A 26,434-nucleotide genomic window follows, 5' to 3' on the forward strand; every position below is an offset into this window, starting at 1 on the left:
TTGGTGGACACATGGCATGATCACATTGCAACACAATCAGGTAACCACTTATCAGGAGTTTGTGGATAGATTGATAGAAAGGTTTGATAAAAAAAATCTTGAAGTTTATTTCTGGGAATTAGCCCAATGGAGATAGTTAGGAGGCTTAGAACAATTTGTCAATGACATCCAGAAGCTTGCAGTGATGGTGCTTAACATTTTAGAACCACTCAAGGGGTGGGTAAAGGCCTTTGATCCTCCTACATTATAGGAAGCCATGAAGAAAGCCCACGGTATGGAACTTGCAGCTCCAACAAATTGGTTTAGTTCATAGAGTTCTTCATCATTTAGAGATAACAAAGGGGAATTCAACAAGGGTAAAGAGAAGGTTAGTGACTCAAAAGACAAGCTAGCTGCACCTTGGGATAAGGAAACACTTAATGACCTACATAGTAAGAATTTATGCTTCTTTTGTGAAGGTCCCTATGAGTTTGGTCATGATTGTCCTATGAAGCCTAAGGGGAAGGCTAACCAAGTGATGTGGGCTTATTATGAAGGTTCAGATTCAGACATCTCAAAGTACCATGATGAGGATCTTGATGAGGTAGAGGGTGAACAAGAGGTAGATAGTGCTAAGAAAAAAGAGGCTCCAGAGATACATTTATAGGAGGCACGTCTATCTAGTATTCAAAGAGAGGGATCTTTCATATTTTGGTGAGTCTTGGTAGGACAAAAGAATATTACTCTATTTGATACAGGTGCCATGCATAATTTTATTGATGCACAATTTGTGGAGAGACGTAGACTCATTACTGAGGAGTTCGAGGGACTGAGAGTTAAGGTAGCTGATGGATATACTCTTCCTTGTGATAGGATGGTACGAGATCTACCTTTACACTTGAACAACTATGAGTTTAAGGAAGACTATCATGTAGTCAACAGGAGTTACATGGACATATTACTTGGGATGCAATGGCTACATTCTTTGAAGGAGGTTACCCTGAGATTGGAGCATATGGAGATACGATTCGTGGTGGATGGCAGGACTCATGTGCTAAAGGCTATCTGTAATGGTGATGTCAAGACTATCTCATTTAGGCGGTTGGAGAGATTAGCCAAACATAATAATATAGAGTGGGTGGCAATATGCACTTTGATGCCTACCCAGGAGGGGCAACATAAGACTAAATATCATCCAGATATTCAAAAATTGAGAATCAAGTATGGGAAGGTATTCAGTGAGATTCCATCAGGCAGGCCACCAGATAGAGGTATTGAGCACATTATTGAGTTGGAGGAAGGTGCTAAACCTATCATGATCACACCATACCAGCACCAAAAATGACTCAAAGATGAGATCGAGAGCACCATCAATGAGTTACTAGCAATGGGACACATCAGACGAAGTAAGTCACCCTTTACATCTTCTATTGTTTTGGTAAAAAAGAAGGATGGTACTCTACGAATGTGTATTGATTACAGGGTGTTGAATAAGAGAACTATAAAGAACAAGTATCCCATCCCATGCATTGATGAGCTGATAGAAAAATTGGATGGGGCTTGTTATTTCAAAAAAATTGATTTGAGATTAGGCTATCACCAGATTAGAGTTCGAAAGCAGGATATTGAAAAAACTACTTTTAGATGTCATTACGGGCATTTCAAGTTTGTAGTCATGCCTTTTGGTTTGACTAATACACCTGCCACTTTTTAGTCCACTATGAACAAGGTTTTCCACCATTAGTTGAGGAAATTTGTGCTAGTATTCTTTGATGATATTTTGATCTATAGCAGGACATGGCAGGAACATTTAGAGCACTTGGAGATAGTATTAAGCATTTTACAAAGCAATTGCTTGTATGCCAAGGAGTCCAAATGTGATTTGGGGATGATAGAATTCTTGTATCTTGGACACATCATTAGTGTGAAAGGAGTGTGAATGGATCCTAAAAAGATCTGTGCTATTGTTGATTGGCCACCACCAAAGAACCTTACACAGTTAAGAGGGTTCCTTAGTCTATGTGGATTCTATTGCAAGTTTGTTAGTGGCTAGTCATGACATGTAGCACCCATGATAGATTTGCTGAAGAAAGGGGCATTTGTGTGGACTCAGGAGGCGCAAGATTTTTTTATGCAGTTCAAGGAAATAATGACTACATGCCCAGTATTAGCATTACCTAATTTTGCAAAGCGATTTGAGCTTCAATGTGATGTTTCTAGAGAGGGAGTTGGTGCTGTACTCATGCAGGACAAGCATCCTATAGCTTATGAGAGTAGGAAACTTAGAGGGGCTAACAGATCATTCAGCATATATGATAAGGAGACGTTGGGAATCATTCATGCCTTGGCCAAATTCAGACAGTATCTTGTGGGCAACAAATTTTGTATTAAAACTGATCATAATAGTTTGAAGCACATTTTGGATAGCGTGACCTAAATGATCGTTAGCAGAAGTTGGTAAGTTACAGGCATATGATTTTGATATAACATATGTTAAGGGGACACATAATGTTGTTGCAGCAGATGCTTTATCCTGTAGGCCACACCTCACTTCTTTGATTCAGATATTAGAGGATTGGCGACACTTGATTATAGCAGAATATGTCAAAGACATGTGGACCTATGCTATAGTGGAGGGGACAAAAATTGACACAAGATACACTCTCATAGATGATTTGATCATTTACAAGAACAAAATTTACTTATTCCTAGGATTGAAAGTGAAGCAGTTAATTTTGAGAGCATTCCATAATTCACCTATAGCAAGCCATCCTGGGTATTTCAAGACTTACAGATTAGTACAGGAATGGTTCACTTGGAAGGGACTTAAGGCTGATGTTTTGCAGTATGTGTGTGAGTGTCATGTTTTCCAGTAGAACAAACAAGAGCACACTTATCCAATAGGGCTCCTACAACCACTTCCTATTCGTGATACGAAGTGGGAGTGCATCTCTATGGATTTTATTATGGGCTTGCCTAGGGCCCAGGGGCATGATTGTATCTATGTGGTGGTGGATAGGCTAAAAAAATATGCTCACTTCTTCCCTATAGCTACTACATACTCAACAACTCAGGTGGAAAAGGTCTTCTTCATGGAGATTTTTAGATTACACGGTTTACCTTGGAGCATTGTGAGTGACAGGGACAGCCACTTCATGAGTCACTTTTGGCAAGAGATATTTCGATTGTGTGGCACTAAGCTTACACCTAGTACTAGTTATCACCCATAGACTGATGGTTAAACAGAGGTTGTAAACAAATGGGTGGAAGGGTATTTGAAGAATTATGTGGCAGATCAACAGCAACCTTGAATCAAATGGATATATCTCTATGAGTATTGTTACAATACTACATATCATATGACTATACAAATAATACCCTTCATGGCACTTTATGGTTATGAGGCACCTAGTTTCTTAGATTTGTTGTTGGGAGACAGTCGAGTACCCCATGTAGGTGAACTATTATAGGAAACTAAGGATATAGTTGCTACTCTTAGAGACAACATTGCTAGAGCTCAGAACTAGAAAAAATAGTATGTAGACAAGAAGAGGACTGAGCATAGTTTTGAGATAAATGATATGGTTTACCTCATGTTGTAGCCATATAAGTAGCCCACTCTCAAGAAGAGTGGTGCAGAGAAACTCAAGCAACACTATTATGGACCATTCAAGATCATCAAACGAGTTGGTGAGGTGGCTTATGAGTTGGAGCTTCCCACAGATAGTAGAGTGTACAATGTGTTTCATGTATCACACCTCAAAAAGGTGTTGAGTCAAAATGTGATGCCTTCTATAGTATTACCTCCCTTGGATGATGAGGGGAAATTGATCTTAGTGCCAGAATCCATTCTAGATAGTAGAGAGAAGCAACTTCATAGGAGAGTAATCAAAGAGTATCTAGTTAAGTGGAAAGATTTACCTATTGAAGATGCTACTTGGGAGGGAGAACTGATTTTGCAGCATCCAGCATTAAGATTGCTTGAGGCCAAGCAATTTTAGGAGGGGTAGACCTGTAATGTCCCATTTTTTGGGAGGAGTTAATTATAAAGTTATCAATCAAAAAAATATATATTACAAGATAACTTTATAAATTAAATACAAAAGATCTTCTAGAGGTTGCTCGAAGAAGTAGAGAAAAATTAAAAAGGAGGCCAACCTATCAAGGAAAAAATAATAAATAGGCATTGAAAGCTCATTGCCTATCATCAACTTTTATTATTGAATTTTTTTGATGTGCGTTGTGGAGCCTAGGGTTTCTACAAGTAGTCACAATTGGCCATTGAGAATGAAAACTCTCAATTGGTATGCAATTTTGAGGGTGTGAAAGATCACATGAATTATTGCAACTGTGGGAAGGATATTTCAGTCCTTTCACTTGTGCTTAATTGCTGGTTTGGAGTTTCCAGTGGAGTTGCACTTTCACCATATCATCTTCAGCATTCAGTCTCCACCATTTAATCAATCCAGGTTCTTCATTTCAATCTGTAGTTGCAACAAGTTCTCAATTGTATATAGCCAGTTAAGGTTTCACTGTAATGTGCTATGTCATAATGTTTTGGTGCTAAAATTTGCCATATAATTTGTAAAAACATTTAGTTTTTATTGAATGAATACATTGGCACTATTATTTCTTTTACTTCACCAATATGTTTTAGTAGTGTATTAAATTTAGGGTTTTGTTTAGTGGCCTATTGGTATGGGTCATTATAGCCATATCCAAAGATGAATGATAGGAGTTATTATAGGAAAACTCCACCAATGGAAGGTATTCTTCCCATTTGTACTGCTGATCCATATAGTACATGCATAATAATCTTCCAATACCTAATTCACCTATTCTATTTGACCATCAGTCTCAAGGTGGTATGTTGTACTGAAGTTCAAATGTGTACCTAAAGTAGCATTCAAGGTTTTCCAAAACCTTGAAGTCATTCGAATATCCCTATCACAAATAATAGTCTTAGGAATACCATGTAGTCAAAAAATCTCCTAAACAAACTTCCTTGCCAACATCAGAGATCCATCTTTCAGACTTCTAGGAATAAAATGAGCAACCTTCATCAACTTATCAACTATGACTAAGATGACATCATGCCTCTGTTGGTCATGGCTAAATCATGTACAAAATCCATGTTGATAACCTACCATTCAGACTATGGAATCTCGTGGGGATACAGTAGACCTGCTGGGTGGGCATGCTCAGCCTTGACATGTTGGCATTCTAAACACTGGGCTACATACTCTGTTACATCCCACTTGAGTCTGGGCTAGAAATATAAATGCCTGAAATCAGCCATTATCTTATTTACCCCCGAATGCCCTAAAAATGGAGTGTTATGCATCTCCTCAAGTACAATTTCTTGCAATCCTTCATGATCGAGAATATAAATCCTATTATGATATTTAAGTAGACCATCCTCATCAAAAGAATAATCATCAAATCATGGATCAAAAGAATTTTTATCCAAGGCATACTTTACCCACTCATAATGGGTATCTCTAGGAAGGTACTGAAGGATATATTCTCTCATGCAAGTACGAGATGTAGAGATAGCAACAATATGTCTTCTATAGCTAAGTGAAATTGCTACTCTATTCTCTTTACCCTTAATATACTCAATACTAAATCATAGTCACTAAGAAATTTGAGCCATCATCTCTGTCGGGCATTCAGATTCGGTTGAGTGAAAATGTACCTCAACCCTATATGATTAGTCTTTAGTTCTAATGGCTTCCCCAATAGGTAGTGCCACCACATTTGCGAGGCATGTACTATCACAACAAACTAAAAATCATGAGGAGCATAATTTACTTCATGAGATTTAAGTTTCCTAGATTCGTAAGCAATAAATTTACCATCCTGCATCAAAACACCCCCAAGTCCATCTTTGGAGGCATCTATGGTGACAACAAAATTCCCATTTGGGTTTGGAATAATCAAAATAGGAGCCATAGTGAGTTTTTCCTTAAGTAACTGAAAGGCTTTCTCACATGTCTCCATCCACACGAACCTTTTTCCCTTGTGCTATAGTGATCTAATTGGTGCTGCTATGCAGGAAAAACCTTCAAAAATTTTCCTATAATACCCGACAAGACCCATAAAACTCCTAACTTCACTGAAATTCTACAGAATTGGCCATTCAAGGATGGCTTTGATCTTGGCGGGGTCCATGATGATGCCTTTGGCTGACAAAATGTGTCCTAAATAATGGATCTCCTTTTGATAAAATGAACACTTAGAAAGTTTCCCATAAAGTTTCTTGTCTCTCAGTCGCTGCAACACTATGCACAAATGTTGTTCATGTTCTTCCAGATTCTTGGAGTATATTAATATGTCATCAATGAATATCTCCATGAATTTAGCAAGACAATCTCTAAGAATGCTATTCATCAGGTTCATAAAGATAGCTAGTGCATTTGTTAGTCCAAAAGGTAAGACTACAAACTCATAATGGCCATATCATGTTCTGAATGCTATCTTAGCTATGTCTTCCTCCAAAATTCAAAGTTGATGATACCCAGATCACAAATCAATCTTGGAGAATATTGTTGCCCCTTTCATTTGATCAAAGAGTTCATCAATCCTCTATAGTGGGTACTGATTCTTTATGGTCACCTTATTCAACATACGATAATCTATGCATAGCCTTAAGGTACCATCCTTCTTCTTGACAAAAATTACAGGAGCTCCCCATAGTGATACACTAGGATGTATGAACCCTTTATGTAAAAGAACCTATAACTGAATATTTAATTCATACATTTCTATAGAAGTCATGCAGTAAGGAACCTTTGATTGAGGTTCTACTCCTAGTACAAGATCTAAAGAGAAATCAAACTCCCTTTTAGGAGGTAGTTTAGGCAAATCATCTGGAAATACATCTCTAAACTCTTGTAAAATAGGGTGATCCTCTATTCAAGGTGGAGTCTCATCTGGATTTTTAATATGGGAAATGTATAACTGACACCCCTTCCTTTTAGCCTTCTTCAATTGCAGTGCTGAAATTTTCCTCAATTCCAAAGGTTGTTTGACACCATTTAGTGTCACTGAATACCTAGCATCACCAAGACATCTAATCACCTTATCTTGAAAATCCACTAAGGCCTTATGCTCACTTAACCAATTTATACTTATGATGACATCATATGAGCCCAAAGGTGCTACATACAAGTTGACCTCAATTCGAAAGCTAGGAAGTTCCAACTCACTACAAAATAAGCATTGCTCTAACCTGTGTTTAACCCTATTACCATACTCTATAGTCCAAGGTTCTACCATAAAACCAGCCCTAATAGGTATCTTGGTTAATATCTTAGGATCTACAAAATATTTAGTAGCATGAGTATCTATTAAGATAGAAACAAGGTGACTAAAAAGTGTACCGGTCATCTGAATTGGAGTAGCCTGATAATCTTCTTGTCACTGATCAATTGTAGCATGGATGCGGTGTTGTAGAGGAAATTCCTTCTTATCAACCTGTTATGGATACTTAACAGCATAATGGTTTCCTTCACATACAAAATAACCTGCCCTAGGTGCTCTTCTATTTTGATCTCTTCAGTTTTTCCCATTCCTACCACCACCATTTCTGGAATTTAGATTGTTGTTCCAATTTTCCTTATTCCTGTCAAATTGTCATGTCCTTTGTCTTTCATGTTTTTTGATTTGCTACTTCTTACCATTTACTTTTGCTCCATCATCCTAATATCCTTTGTTATCGTGATATGACCTATTATCTTGAAACTTCCTCTCATAGTTCTGGTTGGAGGATTTATGTGATGAAGCATCCTTCAACCTCTACTCCTACTTTAGGGCTTTACGCAATGCAAAGTCCATAGTCTCAGGCTTTTGCATCTCAACCTCGCTATAAATTTTAGGTTGTAAACCCATTACAAACTTCTGCATTCTAAAGAGTTCATCATGCTGATATTATGGAACATATTTTACCAAATGGAAAAATCTCTCATGATATTGTGTAAAATTCATGTTCCCTTGCACTAACTTATAGAAATCTATTGTTTTCTTGTCATAATAAAGCTGAGGTAACCATCGTTTCTGGAATATCTACAAGAATTCTTCCCAAGTTACCTCTCCATGTTGGAATTTCTTTTCAGCCATGACATTCTCCCACCAGGTGGCTACTTCACCAATTAGCTAATAGGTGGCCCATACTGCTCTAGATTTCCCAGTGTAGTTTCACGCTATGAAATACTTCTCCATGCTAGTAATCCATGCTTCTACATCTTCCCCTAAAGCTCTTCCATGGAATGTGGGTGGAGTCACCTTTTTCAAAACTTTGCTCAGGTCAGCAGCTATCTGAATCTTGTCAGAATTAAGGAGAGTACTTCGACGGTCAGCTTCCATTTTCTACCTTATCTTAGACCTCCGAAGAACTTCAACCAACTATTCATCCTCACATTTCTTCCTTAACTCCTCTTCTTTCTTATTGAGGGCTTCAGAGTATTGATTTTCATCACGCTTCCTTGCCTCTTCTTCGGCTTGTCTACTTCGAGCCCCTTGCTCTAGGTTATCCATCTGCTGACTTTGTTGTTGTAACAAAGTCCCTTATTGGGTCAACAATACCATTATCTGATCCAACCTCTCATTAGGTTTCTGAGCTCATGCACTACTACTGGATCCAATTTTTTGTTTAGATCTTGTGGTCATCGTAATAATTCAAACACCTATCAAACATAGGTGCAATTAGCATAGTAGCCCAAGGGCCTAGATTTAAACCATGCTCTAATACCATATGTAAAGAACCAATTCTAGACAAATTGTGCCACATCATCATCAACCCAAAAATGTGAAAAAGAACCAATAACAAAAATTGGAAAAGTCAAACTATTCATTATAAATATTAATAATACATCATTAAAATGATCATCATCAATTCTTTTATATACATCCATTTCATGTCATACATCATTATAGACTTGCTGAATCATCTGAAAGCAATTCAATGGTTGCATAACAATTTAAAATTTGATGGTCAACATACAACATTTTAATAGTACATATGATTAAAAAAAAATTGATCGAGCATACAACATTTACTTTGCATCAGCTTAACATCTATTCATAAGTGAGTTACAATGTTGTAAATAAGTACATCTCAAATGACAAGAAAGGCAATCAAACTGAGATGACTTTCCCATGAGTTCTCTAGTGGTTCCAGTCTCCAAAAGCTATAGGGCATCTCCCACCTGCTTCCTGAGACAGAAGTGTAGCCCAAGCACTTTAACCTCACCAACCATGGAGTGAAGTACTCCCTCGAGATTCTTCCTAATATGAAGAATTCCCTAACCCTAGCGCAAGAAGCCTAGCTTCGCAGAACAAGATGGATCAGATGTATCTAGTGTGGCTGTGTAAGATTTCTACATTGCAACCATGTGCCTAGTAGTCTAAACATGAAATGTAGCTGGGAAATAATATAACTATATATCTACACATATGCAATAAAAGAAACCAAATAGGCATAACCATGAACCACATATGCAATTATTTGGAAAATCTAATGGCTTGGCCAAGCACTTTTAAAATCTAGAATTACCTAGAGAAGAAACAAAAGAAGCATGTAACCATTCTATAGTACTGGCAGATAGGGAAACTAAAACACGAAGATATCCACCTATCTGTCCCATTTTGCTACATTACACCCAAACATGAGGGTTATACATTCTATGTACTCTCCAACAATGAGACAACCAATTAATCTATTTCAAATATGAACATAAATATAATCATTCTTAAGTATAAAACCCAGTCACAGTTTGGGTGAATAAAAAGTAGGAAAAGTTTCTATCAGTCATCGCCAGTTAAGGGGCTTATATGAGCCTCTCAAAAATCTAAAATTGCAAGCTGAGGTGGAATTCATAATTTTTTTAAAAAAATATGTCATGGTCTAAAAGAGAGTTACTCTCTCAGTTAAGTTTTTTTCTTTACTTGTTCTCATTGCTGATTATCCAGTAGCTGAACATTAGTAATATTCTATACCTTAATTCATTAGGAAAGCCATGATATCATTTCATATTGCTTGAAAGAAACTAAGTTCAAAATAGCAATCAGCATAAGCCAAAAAAAAAAGAACTCAAAGTTCAATTCAAATTTCTATTAGCCTAAGAAAGAGACCTAATTCTTCAGGGCGCTCTGGGTGATTGTACTAACAGTTGGTTTCTTTGCACAACAAAAGTTATAAAGTTTCATCTAGGTACCCACTCAATAGTTAGTAAAGGTCTAAGAAATCAAACAAAGACTCAAAAGTATGCATTTGTTGTTCCTGTGGTCATTCTTCTAGCGTATAGATGCATTGCATAACAGTAATGAAGTGGAATAAGATGAAGTTTCAACATATCAAACACATAACTCAAGGTATCTGTATGTCAAAGTGACCCTAATAGTCTGGCTTTAGGTACAGACATAAAATCATGGTTCATTAGGTTTCAAAAACCAGATCAGCATCACTGATTCAACTGTAGAGTCTTAACTTATAACCCAATATCAATGTTCCTTCATCTAGAATAAAGGTCGAGGTCTTTTTAACCCTTATTTGTTTGAGAAAGCAATATGCTAAGGTTTCAGTACTACTAGTTCAGCATAATGTGAAAGGTAATCAGTAATTATGTTAGGTATTAATAGATATCAAGTAGTAGCAAAATATCTTACACAAGCATAGCTCTCAGCCAAAATAGATAAGGTTACATTCATAATAGTGATGGTAATAAAATTCTAGGGAACAACCATGAAGTTTTAACAATAATGTTTGAAGCAATAACATTCCCTTAAAGGTAATAGTCATATTCTTCTAAGGAATAAAAATCTCAGCACTTCGTTTAAGCAACATCAATAATGGGATAGTTAAAATGTTTAAGTGTAACACCATTATTAGTGACAGCGTATATGTTTAAAGGTAATATCAAGAATAGCAGTATTGGTCCAAGATAACACATGGCATTTTTTTGTTTATTTCCTTTTATCCAAACCCCAAATCTAAGAGAAGTTGTTGTTTTTCCTATTATTTCAGTCTAGACATTTTATTTGACTTCAGCATTCACTGGTTCCCATACGGCTTAGGAGAACAGAGTATACAATTACATAAATCCACTCATAAGGCAGTTCATTTCCAATGAATACAAATGCATTTGCAAAATGTAGACAAATGAGAAAGGCGTAAAAGAAGATGGAACCTCAAAAATTTATTACTCTTGTTGATGCGGCTACTCCTACAGTCCTAGTTCCTTGAATGTTGCCCCTATTACAGTGGTTCCCTAATTGCTATCAATGACCTCCTTCTCCCTTCCTGTGCCTTTTTCTTTGCTCAGCTGTCTTTATTTTAACCAAATCCCTATTTTAACACCACTCTTCCAACAATGCCGAGTATAACTGACCTAATTGCCTCTTTCAACACTCATGCAAAAAGGTATAATATATCCTCTATTTATTTTTTTAACAAAATGTCCTTTTATAAGAATACTCTCATTTTTTTATTTTAACAATTGTTTCCAAAAGAAAACATATATAGTTACAATTGTTCAGAAAATAGTAATAAAGAATGCTCGTATGAGGAGCCCTACATATGCTATCGACAATATACTAAATTAACATTAGACCAAAAAAAATTTTCATTAAATTATATTTCCTCATTTCAAAATCTCTCATTTAAATCAAATGTTATTTCCAAATTCATTCTAATATCTCAAAATTAACATAGTAATGTAGTGTAAAAGTAATCAAACATATAAACCCTAAGTGATGTGTGTGCGGTCGCATGGTCATCTGACACATCCCCTTCCAAGAGCTAACCTTCTACCTCAACCACACTTCCGTCGTAACGATCCCTACATCCACTCAAACACTCGCAACCATAACAAGGAGTCAGTATCGATCGTTATTAATAACTTATTACATCACCATTAAGAAATAACATTAACTGAATCAGAACTATAAACATGACATCATGATTGCGTCAAATAACATCATCATCGAATGCAATATCTCATACATATCTATTGTAATAAATCATTTCAATTTAGAAATCTAAAACATTTACTTTCATTTATCTTTTAATTAAGTCTAATTCATTTTATCAAGTCAATAGAGCCACATAAGCAAGAAAAAAAAGGGTTCTAGGGTGAGACGTGACATATGTGGCTATATTCGTTTCAATCTCAAGAAATGGGCCATTTATTAATAGCTAACAACATAATATGCGGTTATCTTGGTAGGATCCCAATACTATAGTCTTTGCAACCTTTGAAACTCTTTTTGTTGACATTAGATGACTTCTTGCATACACCTATGGGTTTATTTTACCACAAAGACATCTATTATTCACATATCTTGGGTTTGAGTTATAAGGCCACATTGTACACCAAATTAATAGACAATTCTTTGGTCTTTTGTAATCTCTAGGTACTAGATTTCATGATGTTATTGCATTCAAAGCATTTGTTGTCTTCCTCCATCTTGCATCTCATGATTCTTTTTTTCCAATAGAGCCCACAGTTTTAATTCTTGAACTTTCCACATATATCTACTTTCAATCTCCATGTCATCTGCGCCATACTTGGATAAAAGTCATGCATGAAACACCTGTTGGTGCAGGCTTGCATAATTTTATTGTTGGATACAAACTACTACCCTCACAAGTCAGGTTCCTCAACAAAAATAGAATTCTATTGTAATTCTTTCCTTTGGCGATGTTTGAATATTATCAAACTCAAAATCTACATATAGGAACTGTTGAAAGTAAGTTGCAGACCCAAAAACTAATTAACAATAGAAACAGAACAGAGCAATAACAAGACCAGAGAAAAAAGAACAAAAACAGAGACACCAAAATTATAGTGGTTCATCCAGATATTTTGGATTACATCCACATTACAAGTAGGGCCAATATCTCTATTAGAAATAAATCTTGATACAATGATACAACAGCTCTCAGCTCATAACATATATAAATGCATTCAAGCATCTCCGAGAATCAAGGAGGAGCAGTTACAATCGATGGTGATTGGGCTTCACAAAGAATCTCTGTAGAACCATTACACTGCAGAACCGTTACAATCTCCCACTTGAAGTCCAATCAGCGCTACAAGATGAGCTGCTTAGAGATATCCCCCACTTGGTGCTTATGGATACGTCGGCATAAAGCCGAGATAAGCTCTACAGAATTCAAACTTCTCTCGAGATACAAATTTGGTGAGCATTTCAGCCGGATTGACCATTGTGTCAATCTTCTCTAACTTTAATCTTCCCTCTTCAAGAGCATGATGAATGAAGTGAAATCTGGTTTCTATATGCTTGGAACGACTGTGGAAGGTTGAATTGTGGGCCAAATAGATGGCACTCCTGCTATCTAAAAATAGAGTAAAAGTGGATTTTTTAAATCCCAACTCTCCAAACAATCGTTGTAACCATATCAGCTCTTTTGCCCCCTCTGTGAGAGCAATGTATTCAGCCTTGGTAGAGGAAAGAGCAACAACTGGTTGCTTTCGAGAAGTCCAGCTAATCGCTGCCCTGACAAACTTAAACACATAACCTATTGTTGATCTTCATTTACCTAAATCTCCAGCCATATCAGCATCAACATATCCGCAAATGTAAGGAGATTTATTGTTAAAACATAAAACATGAGAGGAAGTGCCTCTCAAATACCGAAGAATCCATTGAATTGGTTGCCAATGAGTTTTTCCAGGATTACTCATAAAACCACTCACAACTCCCACTGCATGAGCAATATCCGGACGTGTGCTAACCATGGCATACATTAGACTCCCAACTACTGAAGAATAGGGAATACTAGCCATCGCATGTTTTTCTTCCGAAGTAGAAGGACACAACTTAGAAAACAACTTAAAATGATCAGCCAATGGAGTGGCAACTGATTTGGCATTGGACATATTGAATTTTTCTAAAACTTTAAGAAAGTATTTTTCTTGAGATAATCTAAGTTCTCTTTTATGCCTATCATGGATGATATCCATCCCAAGAATCCTCTTCGCTACCCCTAAATCTTTCATGGTAAAACGAAGAGACAAGTGTGTCTTCAGCTCATGAATGACTCTCATACTGTTACTAGCAGTCAACATATCATCAACATATAATAATAAGATCATGAACTCACCAGTCAGAAGCCTTTTGTGGTATACACATGGGTCTGATTCACAGTGGGTAAAGCCTTGTTGAGTCATAAAATTATCAAACATCAAGTACCATTGATGAGAAGCTTGTTTCAGCCCATAAAGACTCCTCTTTAATTTGCAAACTAAATGTTCCTGCCCCTATTTGATGAAGAAAATCCCTTCACTACTAATCTTGCCCTGTATCTTTTTTGACCGCTGTCTTCCTCTTTGATGTGATAGACCCACTTATTTTGCAATGCTTTACGATTTTCTGGAAGTGGAACCAAATCCCAGGTTTGGTTTGAGTTTAAAGACTCAATTTCATCTCGCATTGCATCCATCCAGAACACTGAATTAATATCAGAACATGCTTGTTTACAAGTTTGGGGCTCTGCCTTATCAGAACAGAGAGAAAATAATAGCTCATAGTCATCAAGTTTCTTGGGATGTTTCTTCTCTCTTGTAGACCGCTTTAAATTAATATTGTGCGGTGTGGGAACCTCTGGATTTGCAGCCTCTATATTTGAAATTTTTTGTTTTTTAGCCTCTATGTTTGCAATAACTAGTAACGATAGGGTAGTAGACGTCATAGTTGGAACAGGAGGGTGGTGAGGCAGTGTATTTGGCAAGGGATTTAAAATGACTTCGACACTAGATTGGGGATGCAGAGGTGACTCTACCAACGGGTGAGGAGAAGTAGTGTGTAGCGCATGTGGTGGGGGCGACTATATATAAACCGCAGGGTCTACATCCTCCGTAGCAATGTGGGTAACGACTAATGACATGGTGTGGGGAACCGGTAGGGGTTGCGGTGGGAATAGAGAAGCCTCTTTTTCAAATGTGGGTTGACCTGTGTGGGTGGAGGTGAGGGGAGGAGTTTGTTGAAACAGGGAACATGGCAATGGAGTAGTAAGAGATGAACTTACATTTCCTGAAGGCATACCAATAGTGGAGGGATGGAATGTAATGCGAGGAGAACGTGGAATAGTATTTCCATTATCTGATAAATCAAAGTTAATAAAATCATCAGAATTAGACCTCTGATTACTCAAACCTGAGAATACTTTCTCATTAAATACAACATACCTGCTCCATATTACTTTCTGAGTGATTGAATCCCATAACCGGTAACCAAATTGATCTTCACCATACCCCAAAAATATACAATGTTTAGATTTAAAATCCAATTTCGTTCGTTGTTCTTTAGGAACATGAACATACGCATCACACCCAAAAACTCGTAAATGAGAATAGGAAATCCTCTTACTAGCCCACCGTTCTTCTGGAATGTCAAAATCTAAACATGATGAAGGAGCTCTATTTATTAAATAGACCGTTGTATTACAGGCCTCTGCCTAGAATTCTTTCCCCAAACCAGCATTTGATAACATACATCGAGCTCTTTCTAAAATAGTCTGATTCAACCTCTCAGCTGCACTATTTTCTTGAGGTGTATACGAGACTATTTTAATCCTCCGAATACCATTATCTGCACAAAAATTGTCAAACTCCGTAGAACAAAACTCACCACCATTATCTGTTAATAAGCATTTTATTTTTCTTCCAATCTGATTTTCCACCATAGCCTTAAAAACTTTAAATTTTGAAAAAACTTTAGATTTGTTATTCAAATATAAATCCAAACTTTTCGAGTGAAATCATCAAGAAATGTGACAAAATATTTAGCACCACCAAGAGATGTTACCTTCGTAGGACCAAAAATATCAGAATGCACAAGTTCTAATTGAGAATATTTCTTCTCATGACCTGTCCTTATAAAGCTGGTGCGATTTTGTTTGCCATAAAGGAAATCCTCACATAACTGTAAATCAACCAATTTTAGACCCGGAAGTTGGTCTCTACGAAGCATAACTTCAAGACCTATTTTACTCATATGACTGAGCCTCTTATGCCAAAGTTCAGCATTACTATCTACAATCGCCATGGCTGCTCCCACTTCACCATGACACTCTAATGTGTACAAACTTCTAATTTTCTGCCCTTTTGCTAAAATTAATTGACCTTTTGACACTTTCCATGAAGCTAAATCAAAACTAACATTGTAGCCTTGTGTATATAACTAACTAATAGAAATCAGATTACGCTTAAGTGTAGGTACATGCCTAACATCTTTTAAAATCCATTTGCTCCCATTTTTCAATGACAATAAAATGTCCCCTTTTCCCACTATGTCACATTCTTTATTATCCCCAAGAAAAACTTTACCAAACATACCTTCTTGGTAATTCATGAAAACACTCTAACATAGAGTTGAATGAAATGAGGCATCAGAATCAAGGACCCACGAATTTGAATTTGTGTCACGAACTGCAAGTACCAAAGCTTCATCAGTTGCAGCATTAACTCCATCATTTATGACTTTATTTTGAGCCTTCTTGTAATGCCAACATTGCTTCTTTGAGTGCCCTGGTTTTCCACAAAACCAGTAAGACCCATTTCTTCCTTTCGATTTGGAGTGATGGCTCGATCTTCCTCTTGCGTTACTATTATTATTATTATTATTTCTTTCTCTCTCTCGACTTCTTCCTCTATTGCTCGTGCTCACAACTGTAAGAGCATCACCAGAAGAGGGTTCTTGATGCTTCTTCCACACGTCTTCACTAAGAAGTGTGACTGCAACTTCATCAAATTTCAATTTGGTCTTGGCTACAACTCAAAATCTACATATAGGAACTGTTGAAAGTAAGTTGCAGACCCAAAAACTAATTAACAACAGAAACAGAACAGAGCAATAACAAGACCAGAGAAAAAAGAACAAAAACAGAGACACCAAAATTATAGTGGTTCATCCAGATATTTTGGATTACATCCACATTACAAGTAGGGCCAATATCTCTATTAGAAATAAATCTTGATACAATCATACAGCAGCTCTAAGCTCATAGCATATATAAATGCATTCAAGCATCTCCGAGAATCAAGGAGGAGCAGTTACAATCAACTGTGATTGGGCTTCACAAAGAATCTCTCCAGAACCGTTACACTGCAGAACCGTTACAGGAACTACGGGTCTATCTTAGTATCCATTTTTAAATACTTAACATGTGTTCTTTACAAAATATATGTCGTTGATTCCTAACTCTGGGATCATGCCTAAGTTCTATTCAGATTCTGCTCTGCATTGAAGTTGAACAGTGTATATTGTCATTAATATCTGTCACCTCAAATAGGAAATGGTATAAATTCTACTCAAAACACCCGCCAAGTGCTCGGTCTCTCTGCTTAACTGATCTTTATTACTGGATATCCTGTCAAAATCCGCTGCCCAGGTTGCAGTCACATATAAATTGCCGGTGTTATATCATATGCCCGCCTATATGACATTATCGATCTGTACCCTCATTGTGCCTTTGTATTTAAATCATTCATTTATGTACATTAAAGACCGATGCTTACATTTGTGTCTATGCATACATATATGAAGGATTTGGACCTAGCATGAGCTCTAAAATTATAAGATTTAAATGCAATATCAGCATTATATGTGACAATCCGTAATCAGTCTCGCTTTTATACTAACATATAGATAATGCTTTTAAGTCCAAAACTTATTGAAATAACATCCTCTTGTCTATACTCGATTATCTTCGACTTGAAGGTCTTCGTCACGTTCGGCACTATATCCAGTGACTGCTAATTGCCTATATAAACGGGGCTTCTCTAAAATCCAACAATATTTGATGTGCTTGGTCTAGCAGCTTGAGCTTGGATAGGGATCTAAGGATGCTGAATTTGCTGAATAACATGTATCTGACTACTTATAGTAGAAGATGTAGTAGGGGCTAACTAAGATATTTTTTAGCTAGTGACTGCTAGTCCACAAGTAGGAACAAAGGGTGTAACTTGTGAGGATAAGTTTGGCCAAAATGCTAAGGCAGAATTAGATTTAATAAACTATATTTTCCTTCTAGTCTCAGTAGCTTGGGCTCCATTTTCAAACTTCTCTAATTCTTTGGCCAACTCTTCTATTTCCTTCTTGGCTTTCTCTTAGTCTAAATCTAATTTAGACATGACAAGACCTACAAATTTTCTAGGAAGAACTTGAGGCTCATTTATCTCTATCCCTACAACCTTTTGCTTTCCTTTATTAGGGTTTTTCACAATTAAATCTATGATCCTAGGTTCAATATGTTTATAGGGTTGAATTAGAGAGATGGCATGTTCTTCTTTTTCTTTTATAAGTCGTTCTTGCTCTTGAACCCTAGACTTCAAACTCTCAACATCTCCAAAAACATAAAAAATGCAAAGTAGAAGATTTTTCTTCTAGTTTCCTATTTTGTTCTTTCAAAGTAGTCATTCTCCTAAGTAAGTTGTCTCTCTCAATGAGAGCATTCATGGTGGCTTTTTCCTTCTCCTTCTCCAAATGTAGGTATTTGGCATCTTCTTCAACAACCTTCTTTCTCAAAAGTTCTATTGCTTCTAATTCTATAAGATCACTCAAGTCAATGAGGTTTCTTTCTATGAAAGGAACATGATGAGGGTGAGATCTACTTGACTAGAGACTTTTAGGTCTAGGATGTTGATTTCTTTCTCCTAAATCAGTAGATTTAAAGGAAGTATCCCCCATGGATGACACTATTTTGTCTTGGTAGGGATGCTCTTCATGAAAAGGTGTCATAGACATATTTCCTAGTTCAGCCTAGTATTCTCAAATTTTGAGCTATGGGATAAGACTTCTCTCTTAACTATAGGCTAGAATTGGAAGTTACCTTTGGGTTTCCAAGCATTATTACTTTCTCATTTCTTATTAGGAAAATTATTTTTACCACCTTTTTGTAACCCTGTATACAAAGGGATATCTAGGTTTTCCCTTACATATGCTGATGTATTCTTTCTTCTATCAGCCATTTTTCTCTTTAATACAATGGCCAGTTAACAAAACCTAAGATCGAGTCACCACCCACTAGGGGAAAAACCTTTTTATAATGTCTAAAAGACAAAAAAATTCAGAGGAATACTCCTAAAAACATATCTGATAGGGAACCCAACCCAAATATTTTAATATAGTACTTTGGGAAACTAACTCCATTTTCCAAATAAGGCACTTGCAACCACATTACACACCACATGACTTCTGTTGTATTGGGATATTTATAGATTCTCAAGGTTTGTCTCTCAAAGAAAGCCAATACCAAAGCATGGGTTGACAAGATAACAAATATATGACTACAGATATGTGACTCACACTAGAGTTTCAAGCATTTCAAAGTTCATTTCTTTCATAGGATTCCCTAGTAGAGCCACAATTTTTTTGGTGTTTTAAAGCTACAAAGTTTCTCTAAACTAGATAACATGATGGAGAAGATAATTTTTTTTCTAAGGATTATCTAATTCCCATATTCAACCAGGTTTATCTCATATCTGGACCAACTTCAACAAAGTATAGAGACTCTCTACACTTTAGGCTCTATAGGGCCAAGATGGGTGCACCTTAGGGATGGAAATGACTAGTTATTTTGTTATTCTTCTTCAACATTCATTCACTCACACTCTTTTTTTTACAACTATCACCTACAACAGAAAATGGTCAACATTTTTCTTGAATTTACAACTAACTCCTTGATTATAATAGCTAGCTATAACTCAAAAGGAAATGGTCTATTGCAAATAAGTAATGACCACTAGTTTAATTCTTCATTACATAAAATTAAATATTGATTGATTTGTATGTACTTTGTGTAACTAGATAATTGCATCAGTTTACATCACAAATTATGATCAGTGCCTTGACCATTTCTATAAAAAGTCACACCAATAAATAATTGGTCTATTTAACTAACTTGCAACTAAATCATTAGTTGTTAACCCTACACTCCATTCTTATGACATCCCTCTCATATGACTATTAACCCTATCAATTTATGGAAGCATTTACTTGATTCCTTGAATTAAAAGTAACAATAAATTGACATACAACCTATCCTAGTTACATTAAATTTCATGAACTTTGCTCATCCAATCCCAAAATAGCAAACATATGAAAATGGAGATAAAATTTAGAGACAGAGACATTCAGAACTCTCTCCTTATATTAATGTTCTTTTGAAAATAATACATCACTAGTGTAAACTCAAAGACATGACAAAAATGTCATTCAAGATTCATTTCTATTCTCAGACTACAAATTTGAATACAACACACAATCTACACAAAATTTGGATTAACTTTAAATAGCATAGACACTAAAAATTATACAAAATTTGGGCCACCACTCCACATCTTGGAAATCCTTTTATAGGAAAGAGTGCAACAAGCTTCAAATGGGCAGAAAAATATCAAAGTTCTACTAGAAATAAAAATACAAGGATATTTCTATCTATTACTTTACAAAACATTCTCTATATTTGAAAAAAAAATCTTGGGGAAGCATTTGAAAAATTGGTAGGTGGCACTTTCTGTAGGCATCTTACATAATTCTATTTGTATGGTAACTACTTGCCACTTTCCTTGCCTTTTCTTTATCTTTTGTCTCTCTTTCTTTGAACTACTTAATCACTTTCCCCTAATGGTAAGGCCTTTGTTTCTACTATAACCTCCCAGATAGCAATCTGTGTGTCCATGTCAAGCTAGGTGACATCCCTAAATATATTTAATTCCTTAAGGAATTTGTTCCATTTGGCATCTATTTTTTCCTTAACCTCTGTAGTTATTTTTGACATTTTTAATTCTAACTTATACAACATGTCAATCAAATCATAAACTACCACCACATCTGCATTATCATTGCAATATGCTGAAAACCACAAATGATTTCAAATGTTGTCAAAAGATGTTGACCATTCCATCTAGTCCTTAACTCCTCCATCATTATCTAGAATGGTGGGCAAAAAATTGGATGTTCCTATGGTTACTGTTTTCATCTTATTTTGAATTAGTTGTAACTTGCCAATAAAGAAACCATTCAAATAATTTGGCTTATTGATTATTTTTCTAACATTGATAATGATGGCCTTTGACAAGTCTTTCTTTTTTTCCAACATAAGTACAAGATTATCAAAAAAATGGGTATAAGGGCCCCATGTGGTAAAAAGAGGAGACAAGAGAGAAATTGCCTCAAAAAAATTGTACTCTACTCCCTGCAAAACAAAATAATTGCAATGAACATTTTTACAAATAGTTTTGATGCATTTCTCTTCTGATTGAGCAAGTTCTTAATAGTTCTAATTTCAATCTCCTTTCTTGACTCTAGTTATTCTTAATCAATAGCCATTGCTTGGCCTATCACATCATCTATCTTAGGCATTTGGCCCTCTATTTTCACACCTCTATCTTGGACTTCTATAGAAGATCTAATAGTGTTTCATAATGCTACTATCTCATTTTCCAATCTAAGGGTTTTCTACTCCATGGCATTAGTCTTCTTCATTTCTTCCCCATAATGCCTCTTGGTTTTGCTATATAGCTCATAGGATCCTTTCAAACATGCTTCAAGGAAATCCATCTTTCCCTTTCCTAGCAATGGTACTGAATTTTGCATTCCATATATTTGGCTACTAGAGCTAAAGTGCACATTCCAAAATATAACATTTCCCCTAGGGGATTCTTTGATTTCTATAAGAGTAGACTTTTTATGCTCAAGAGCTAAACACTAGATAGATATTATTTGAGCATTATTGTTGTACCATGACCCTTTCAATTCTCCTAGCTCTCTCTTATCTTCAAATGAGATTGTCTTATCTTGCTTCCTCATTTGTTCTAGTTGAAAAGAAGAACTGATATCCAATCTTGGGAAAACAATCATACCACTTCTCCTCACTAGCTCTCTAGCTTCTTCTACAGTGAGGGTTTTACTAGTGGAATCATACTACTGTATTTTTTGTACTAATTTAGAAACTACCTCATCAAAGTCACCTAGGTTCATTTGTAAAGACAACTCATTTTGTTTCAAGTTGAAAATGAAGCTTTTAAGTTCTTCTTTTCTGATGAAGTTATCATCACTCATAAATTCATTTTATTCAATGATCCTATCATCAATCATTTGAGCATGTGCTTGAATTTTTATATCCCTTTGCTCATCTTCAGTGTCCTAAGCTATTAGATATTTTCTTCTCACATCATCAAAACACTAGCTACTTGTCGACAGGATCTGTAAAGATTTCTATTGAGCCTTTTGTGGAATCTCAACCATTTTTTATTTCTTATTCCTCTTCTCTACCCACTCTGAACTCATAAGTTGATTTTCTTCATCATCCCTAACTTCAACCATAATTTCTTCATCAGAATAATCAAGTTGAACTTTTCTTCTTATTTCTTCAAGAGCTTGTGTTGATATTTCATCAAATTTTTGCACACCTTTGTCCAACGTTAACAAATAATCTTCTTTAGAATAGAGTCCCTTAAAGGATGGATCTACCCTTTTCATTTCCTACTCAAAACTTAGAAAATATTTGTATTTTCTCTCTCTCTCTCTCTCTCTCTCTCTCTCTCTCTCTCTCTCTCTCTCTCTCTCTCTCTCTCTCTCTCTCTCTCTCTCTCTCTCTCTCTCTCTCTAGATATCCTCATTTAATCCATTAGCAATGACATCCTCCTCCCATAGAGGTTTTGTAGGAGATAGAGTATAACCCCTCACATTCTTTAGGGCATTCTTGACTACAATACAAGGGTCATATGTTCTTGCTGATCTAGTTGGTAAATATTAGCTTCTCAAATAGACATAAGTCTCGTCAATGGCATTCCTACCTATCTCAAAATCTCCTAATTAAGTGCATGTATACAACAATGTGTCTTTCTTGATAGTTTTGCCTAGATATTCCTTATTTAATGAGATCATTTTCCAAAAAAAATATTACAAACCCTAGTCTCTCTGCGACATATTTAGGTGGAATGTGTTGTGGTTGAAGGGATACATATATTATAATAATATTATATTCCTCAAATAGAAAAATGCTTCCCCAATCATGTACCAATTGTTTCCCAACATCAAAGCACATTTTAAGCTTAACAATATTCCTACCATTTCTACGTCAAAATAGGATGCACAAATTTATTATTAAAGGAATTCACATTTGATTCTCGGTTGAATGTTTTCCATACCCTTGTCCACCTTTGCACTGGTAACCTTTCTCCCCATTCCTCCATGCATTCAAAGAAACTTTGATCAAAGGAATCAACATTAATTAACAAGATCAAATTTATGATCAAAGAGCAGTGATGGAACCTAAAATTCTCCAATTATCCCTATTGTTCAACAATGATCTCATCATCTATCTTTTCAATGATGTATGTTACATAATCATACCCAAAATTTGTGTTAGGGTCTTGAATATTCAATGCCGTGACATAATGTCCTTCCAAAGAATTAATGGTTCCATCTTAACCTAAAAGTTTGTTGAGACCAAAGAAAATATTTTGGAAATACCTCTAAAAGAATTCAAGAGGCATAAGTTTTTCTACCTCCTTCTTCTTTGGAATTTCTCCCTTCTTTTTTTTGAACACAAGGATTCTCCTTGTCATTGCCCTACCCATATAGAAGCTCTTCTGACTCTTTAAATTTTCATTCAGTTTATCTATCTCAATAGGCAATGACATTGGGCCTCCCAAATTAAATGCCTCTATGAATGTCTCCTTGCCTAGAGCTAGGAAGATAGTTCTATCTTTCATGTGGAATGAATTTTTGACTATATTATAACATTTTATCAAAGCATTTACTAGGTCAACATCCACAAATACTTCTGGCATAATCAGCTTTCCCAAGTTCCTATCCCAAGGGTTGCAAACTGGGACTTTCTCTATTCTATTCTTGTAAAATAACTATAACAATTCATATCTATTCCTATCAAGAACCTCTCCATCTCTAAAAATTGAAAATGAATCTCTAAAGGCATGATCATTCTTACATTATATATTGGTAGAACCTTCTTTCTTAGCCACCTCTTCAAAATATTTCAATCAACTATGAATGTTCTATGGTGGATATTCACTAAAAATCACTTTTGCAACTCAAAATTTGCTTTAAAAACTCAAAAAATTACACAAGTGATAATGAAATCAAAAATTCTCTTGGAATTTATATATTTCTATGAAAGGGAGCATGGAATTAATGACATTTAACATTAGCACACTTTAAAAACCTATCAATCTTCGACAAGCTATCAAAATGTTCATTTTTCCATCAATCATACATCCAGCTCATACCTTTTTATCCAGCTTAGACATGACTAGTTAAAACTTTTTTATTCCTTCACAACTAAGAGTTTGCATAATGTGATGATCCCTTTGTCACTTCTTCACCACAATTTTCCTTCTCTCTTTATCTGTAGTTGTGACCATTTAAAGAGGGTTATCTCTATTGTTTTGCAACTTCACTTCCTTTTTTCTTAACTACTATGTTTGGCCTACGAGGCTGCAATTCCCTTTAATCTCTACTTCACAACTTCATTTCTTTATGTACCACATGGGCTTGCAAAAATGCCATCACTTTCTTGTGTGTTTTATCACTGCTTTGCAATTGTTTACCACTTCAACTTATTGACCACTACGATTGAGTGATGATTTCTTTTTTAACTACTTCACATATTTGTTGCAGTTTAGAACTTAACATTTTTTTCACTTGTGATTTTTCAAGCTCTTTATCTCTAGCTTTGTTTCCCCTTTGCAATAATTAGACATGAGGTTTTCTTGGACTGTTTGATCTTGCACTGAACCCCTTTTGTTATACACAATTATAAATAGTTCTTTGCCACTTCACAACTTAAAAAATTAACAACAAATGAAACCATGGGATGATCCAATGATCATGTTTAATTGTAACTTTCTCCTTGTTTGCAGGCTCACAACTTCAAATCTTCACCTTAGCTTTGACCCCACAAACATGCGATCATGAGCATTTTTCTACTTCGCAACTCTAACCTAAAGTTATTCTTGACTCCTTGAAATGGTGTGATATCTTTGACCTTAACCATCTTGATTATTGTTCATGCATTCACAACTTAGGATCCCTTCAATTTTTTCTAACCTATGAAATTGCAACACTCATTGAATGCTTAGCTATTTCATATCATCGTAACCTCATGGCTTCATTTTCTAACTAAGCACTTGACCTTGCAATAGTGCAACTACAAGCTTTCGCTACTTTGCCACCTCAACTCTAGGTTATTCTTAACTATCTATGAAGAGGTGCTAATCATAAAACTTAATTATTTTTTCCTTTTGAATCCTCATGACTTAAACTTCAAGGTTTATTTGGCTACCTGCAATGAAGAAATGATTCAAACTTTGAATGTCACTTAAATGCCCTTCACACCATTGCAACTTGAAATTCCTAAGGGCCTATTTGGTTACTAGAATATAATTTGGGAATTGGCATTCAAAATCTTTGATTTGGGATTCTAGAACTTGGAATCTAGATTACGGTTTCAAGAATTTAATTTTGGATTGTTTGGTTCAAACTTAAAAAAATTTATATTTTGAATTTGGTATTCTAGAGCTATTTGGTTCAAACTTAAGAAGATACAATTAGATTTAGAAATAGAGAGCATAAATTTAAAATCTATAGCAATGCTAAATGTAAAGCGATTACTTTTTGATGATGTCTGCATAAATCATTTTTTTGTAGTAGCCAAAACTTTTTAGGAGACTCTGAAAGAAGCTAACATTGCCAAATATATTTTAAATATAATATCTACTCTACTAATGTTGCAAATGAAATATTATCATGTTGTTCATAATACAAATTCCACACATGCCAAAAAAGTCAACATTCATTGTAAAATAAAAAATCAAGAATAAGTTAAAAGAAAGACAAAATAATTTAGATATGTGCGCTACTACCTATTTTATTTAATCCAAATATATGAGCAAGTAATTGTAGAATTTTTTTTCCCATTTAAAGAATTAAATTTCAAAAATTTGTGCAAAAATAGGTGCCCCCAAATTGGCATCTAGATGTCAAACCCAATTAAATTTTACTTTAGTTGAAATCTTCATTTTCAAAAAATGGGATTTAAAATGGGAATTAAAATGGGAACTCCTAATAACAAGTATTTTAAAGAATTTGGAATTCTTGTTTTGGGAGTCAAGCGGGGATACTAGATTCTAATTTTTCCCAATTCTAATTCTGATTGTGAAGACCCAAACAATGGACTAGAATATTTTTAGAATTCTAAATGACAATTCCATTCTAATTCCAACTACCAAACAGGCCCTAAGCTAGAATTGATCTACTATAATGTGGTTTCTATTGAATGTTCACTCCTTTGCAACCTTAACTTGATAGTTAACCCTAAAAGCTATAAAGCCATGCTAATTGTGCCGAGGATTGTTTCACATCTTTGCACTCTTGAAAATGGTTAGTGATCATAAAGGAGCAA

The sequence above is a fragment of the Cupressus sempervirens genome, chromosome 5 (assembly GCF_028749045.1).
Source record: "Cupressus sempervirens isolate cs-2001-9-10 chromosome 5, ASM2874904v1, whole genome shotgun sequence".
Classification (NCBI taxonomy): domain Eukaryota; kingdom Viridiplantae; phylum Streptophyta; class Pinopsida; order Cupressales; family Cupressaceae; genus Cupressus; species Cupressus sempervirens.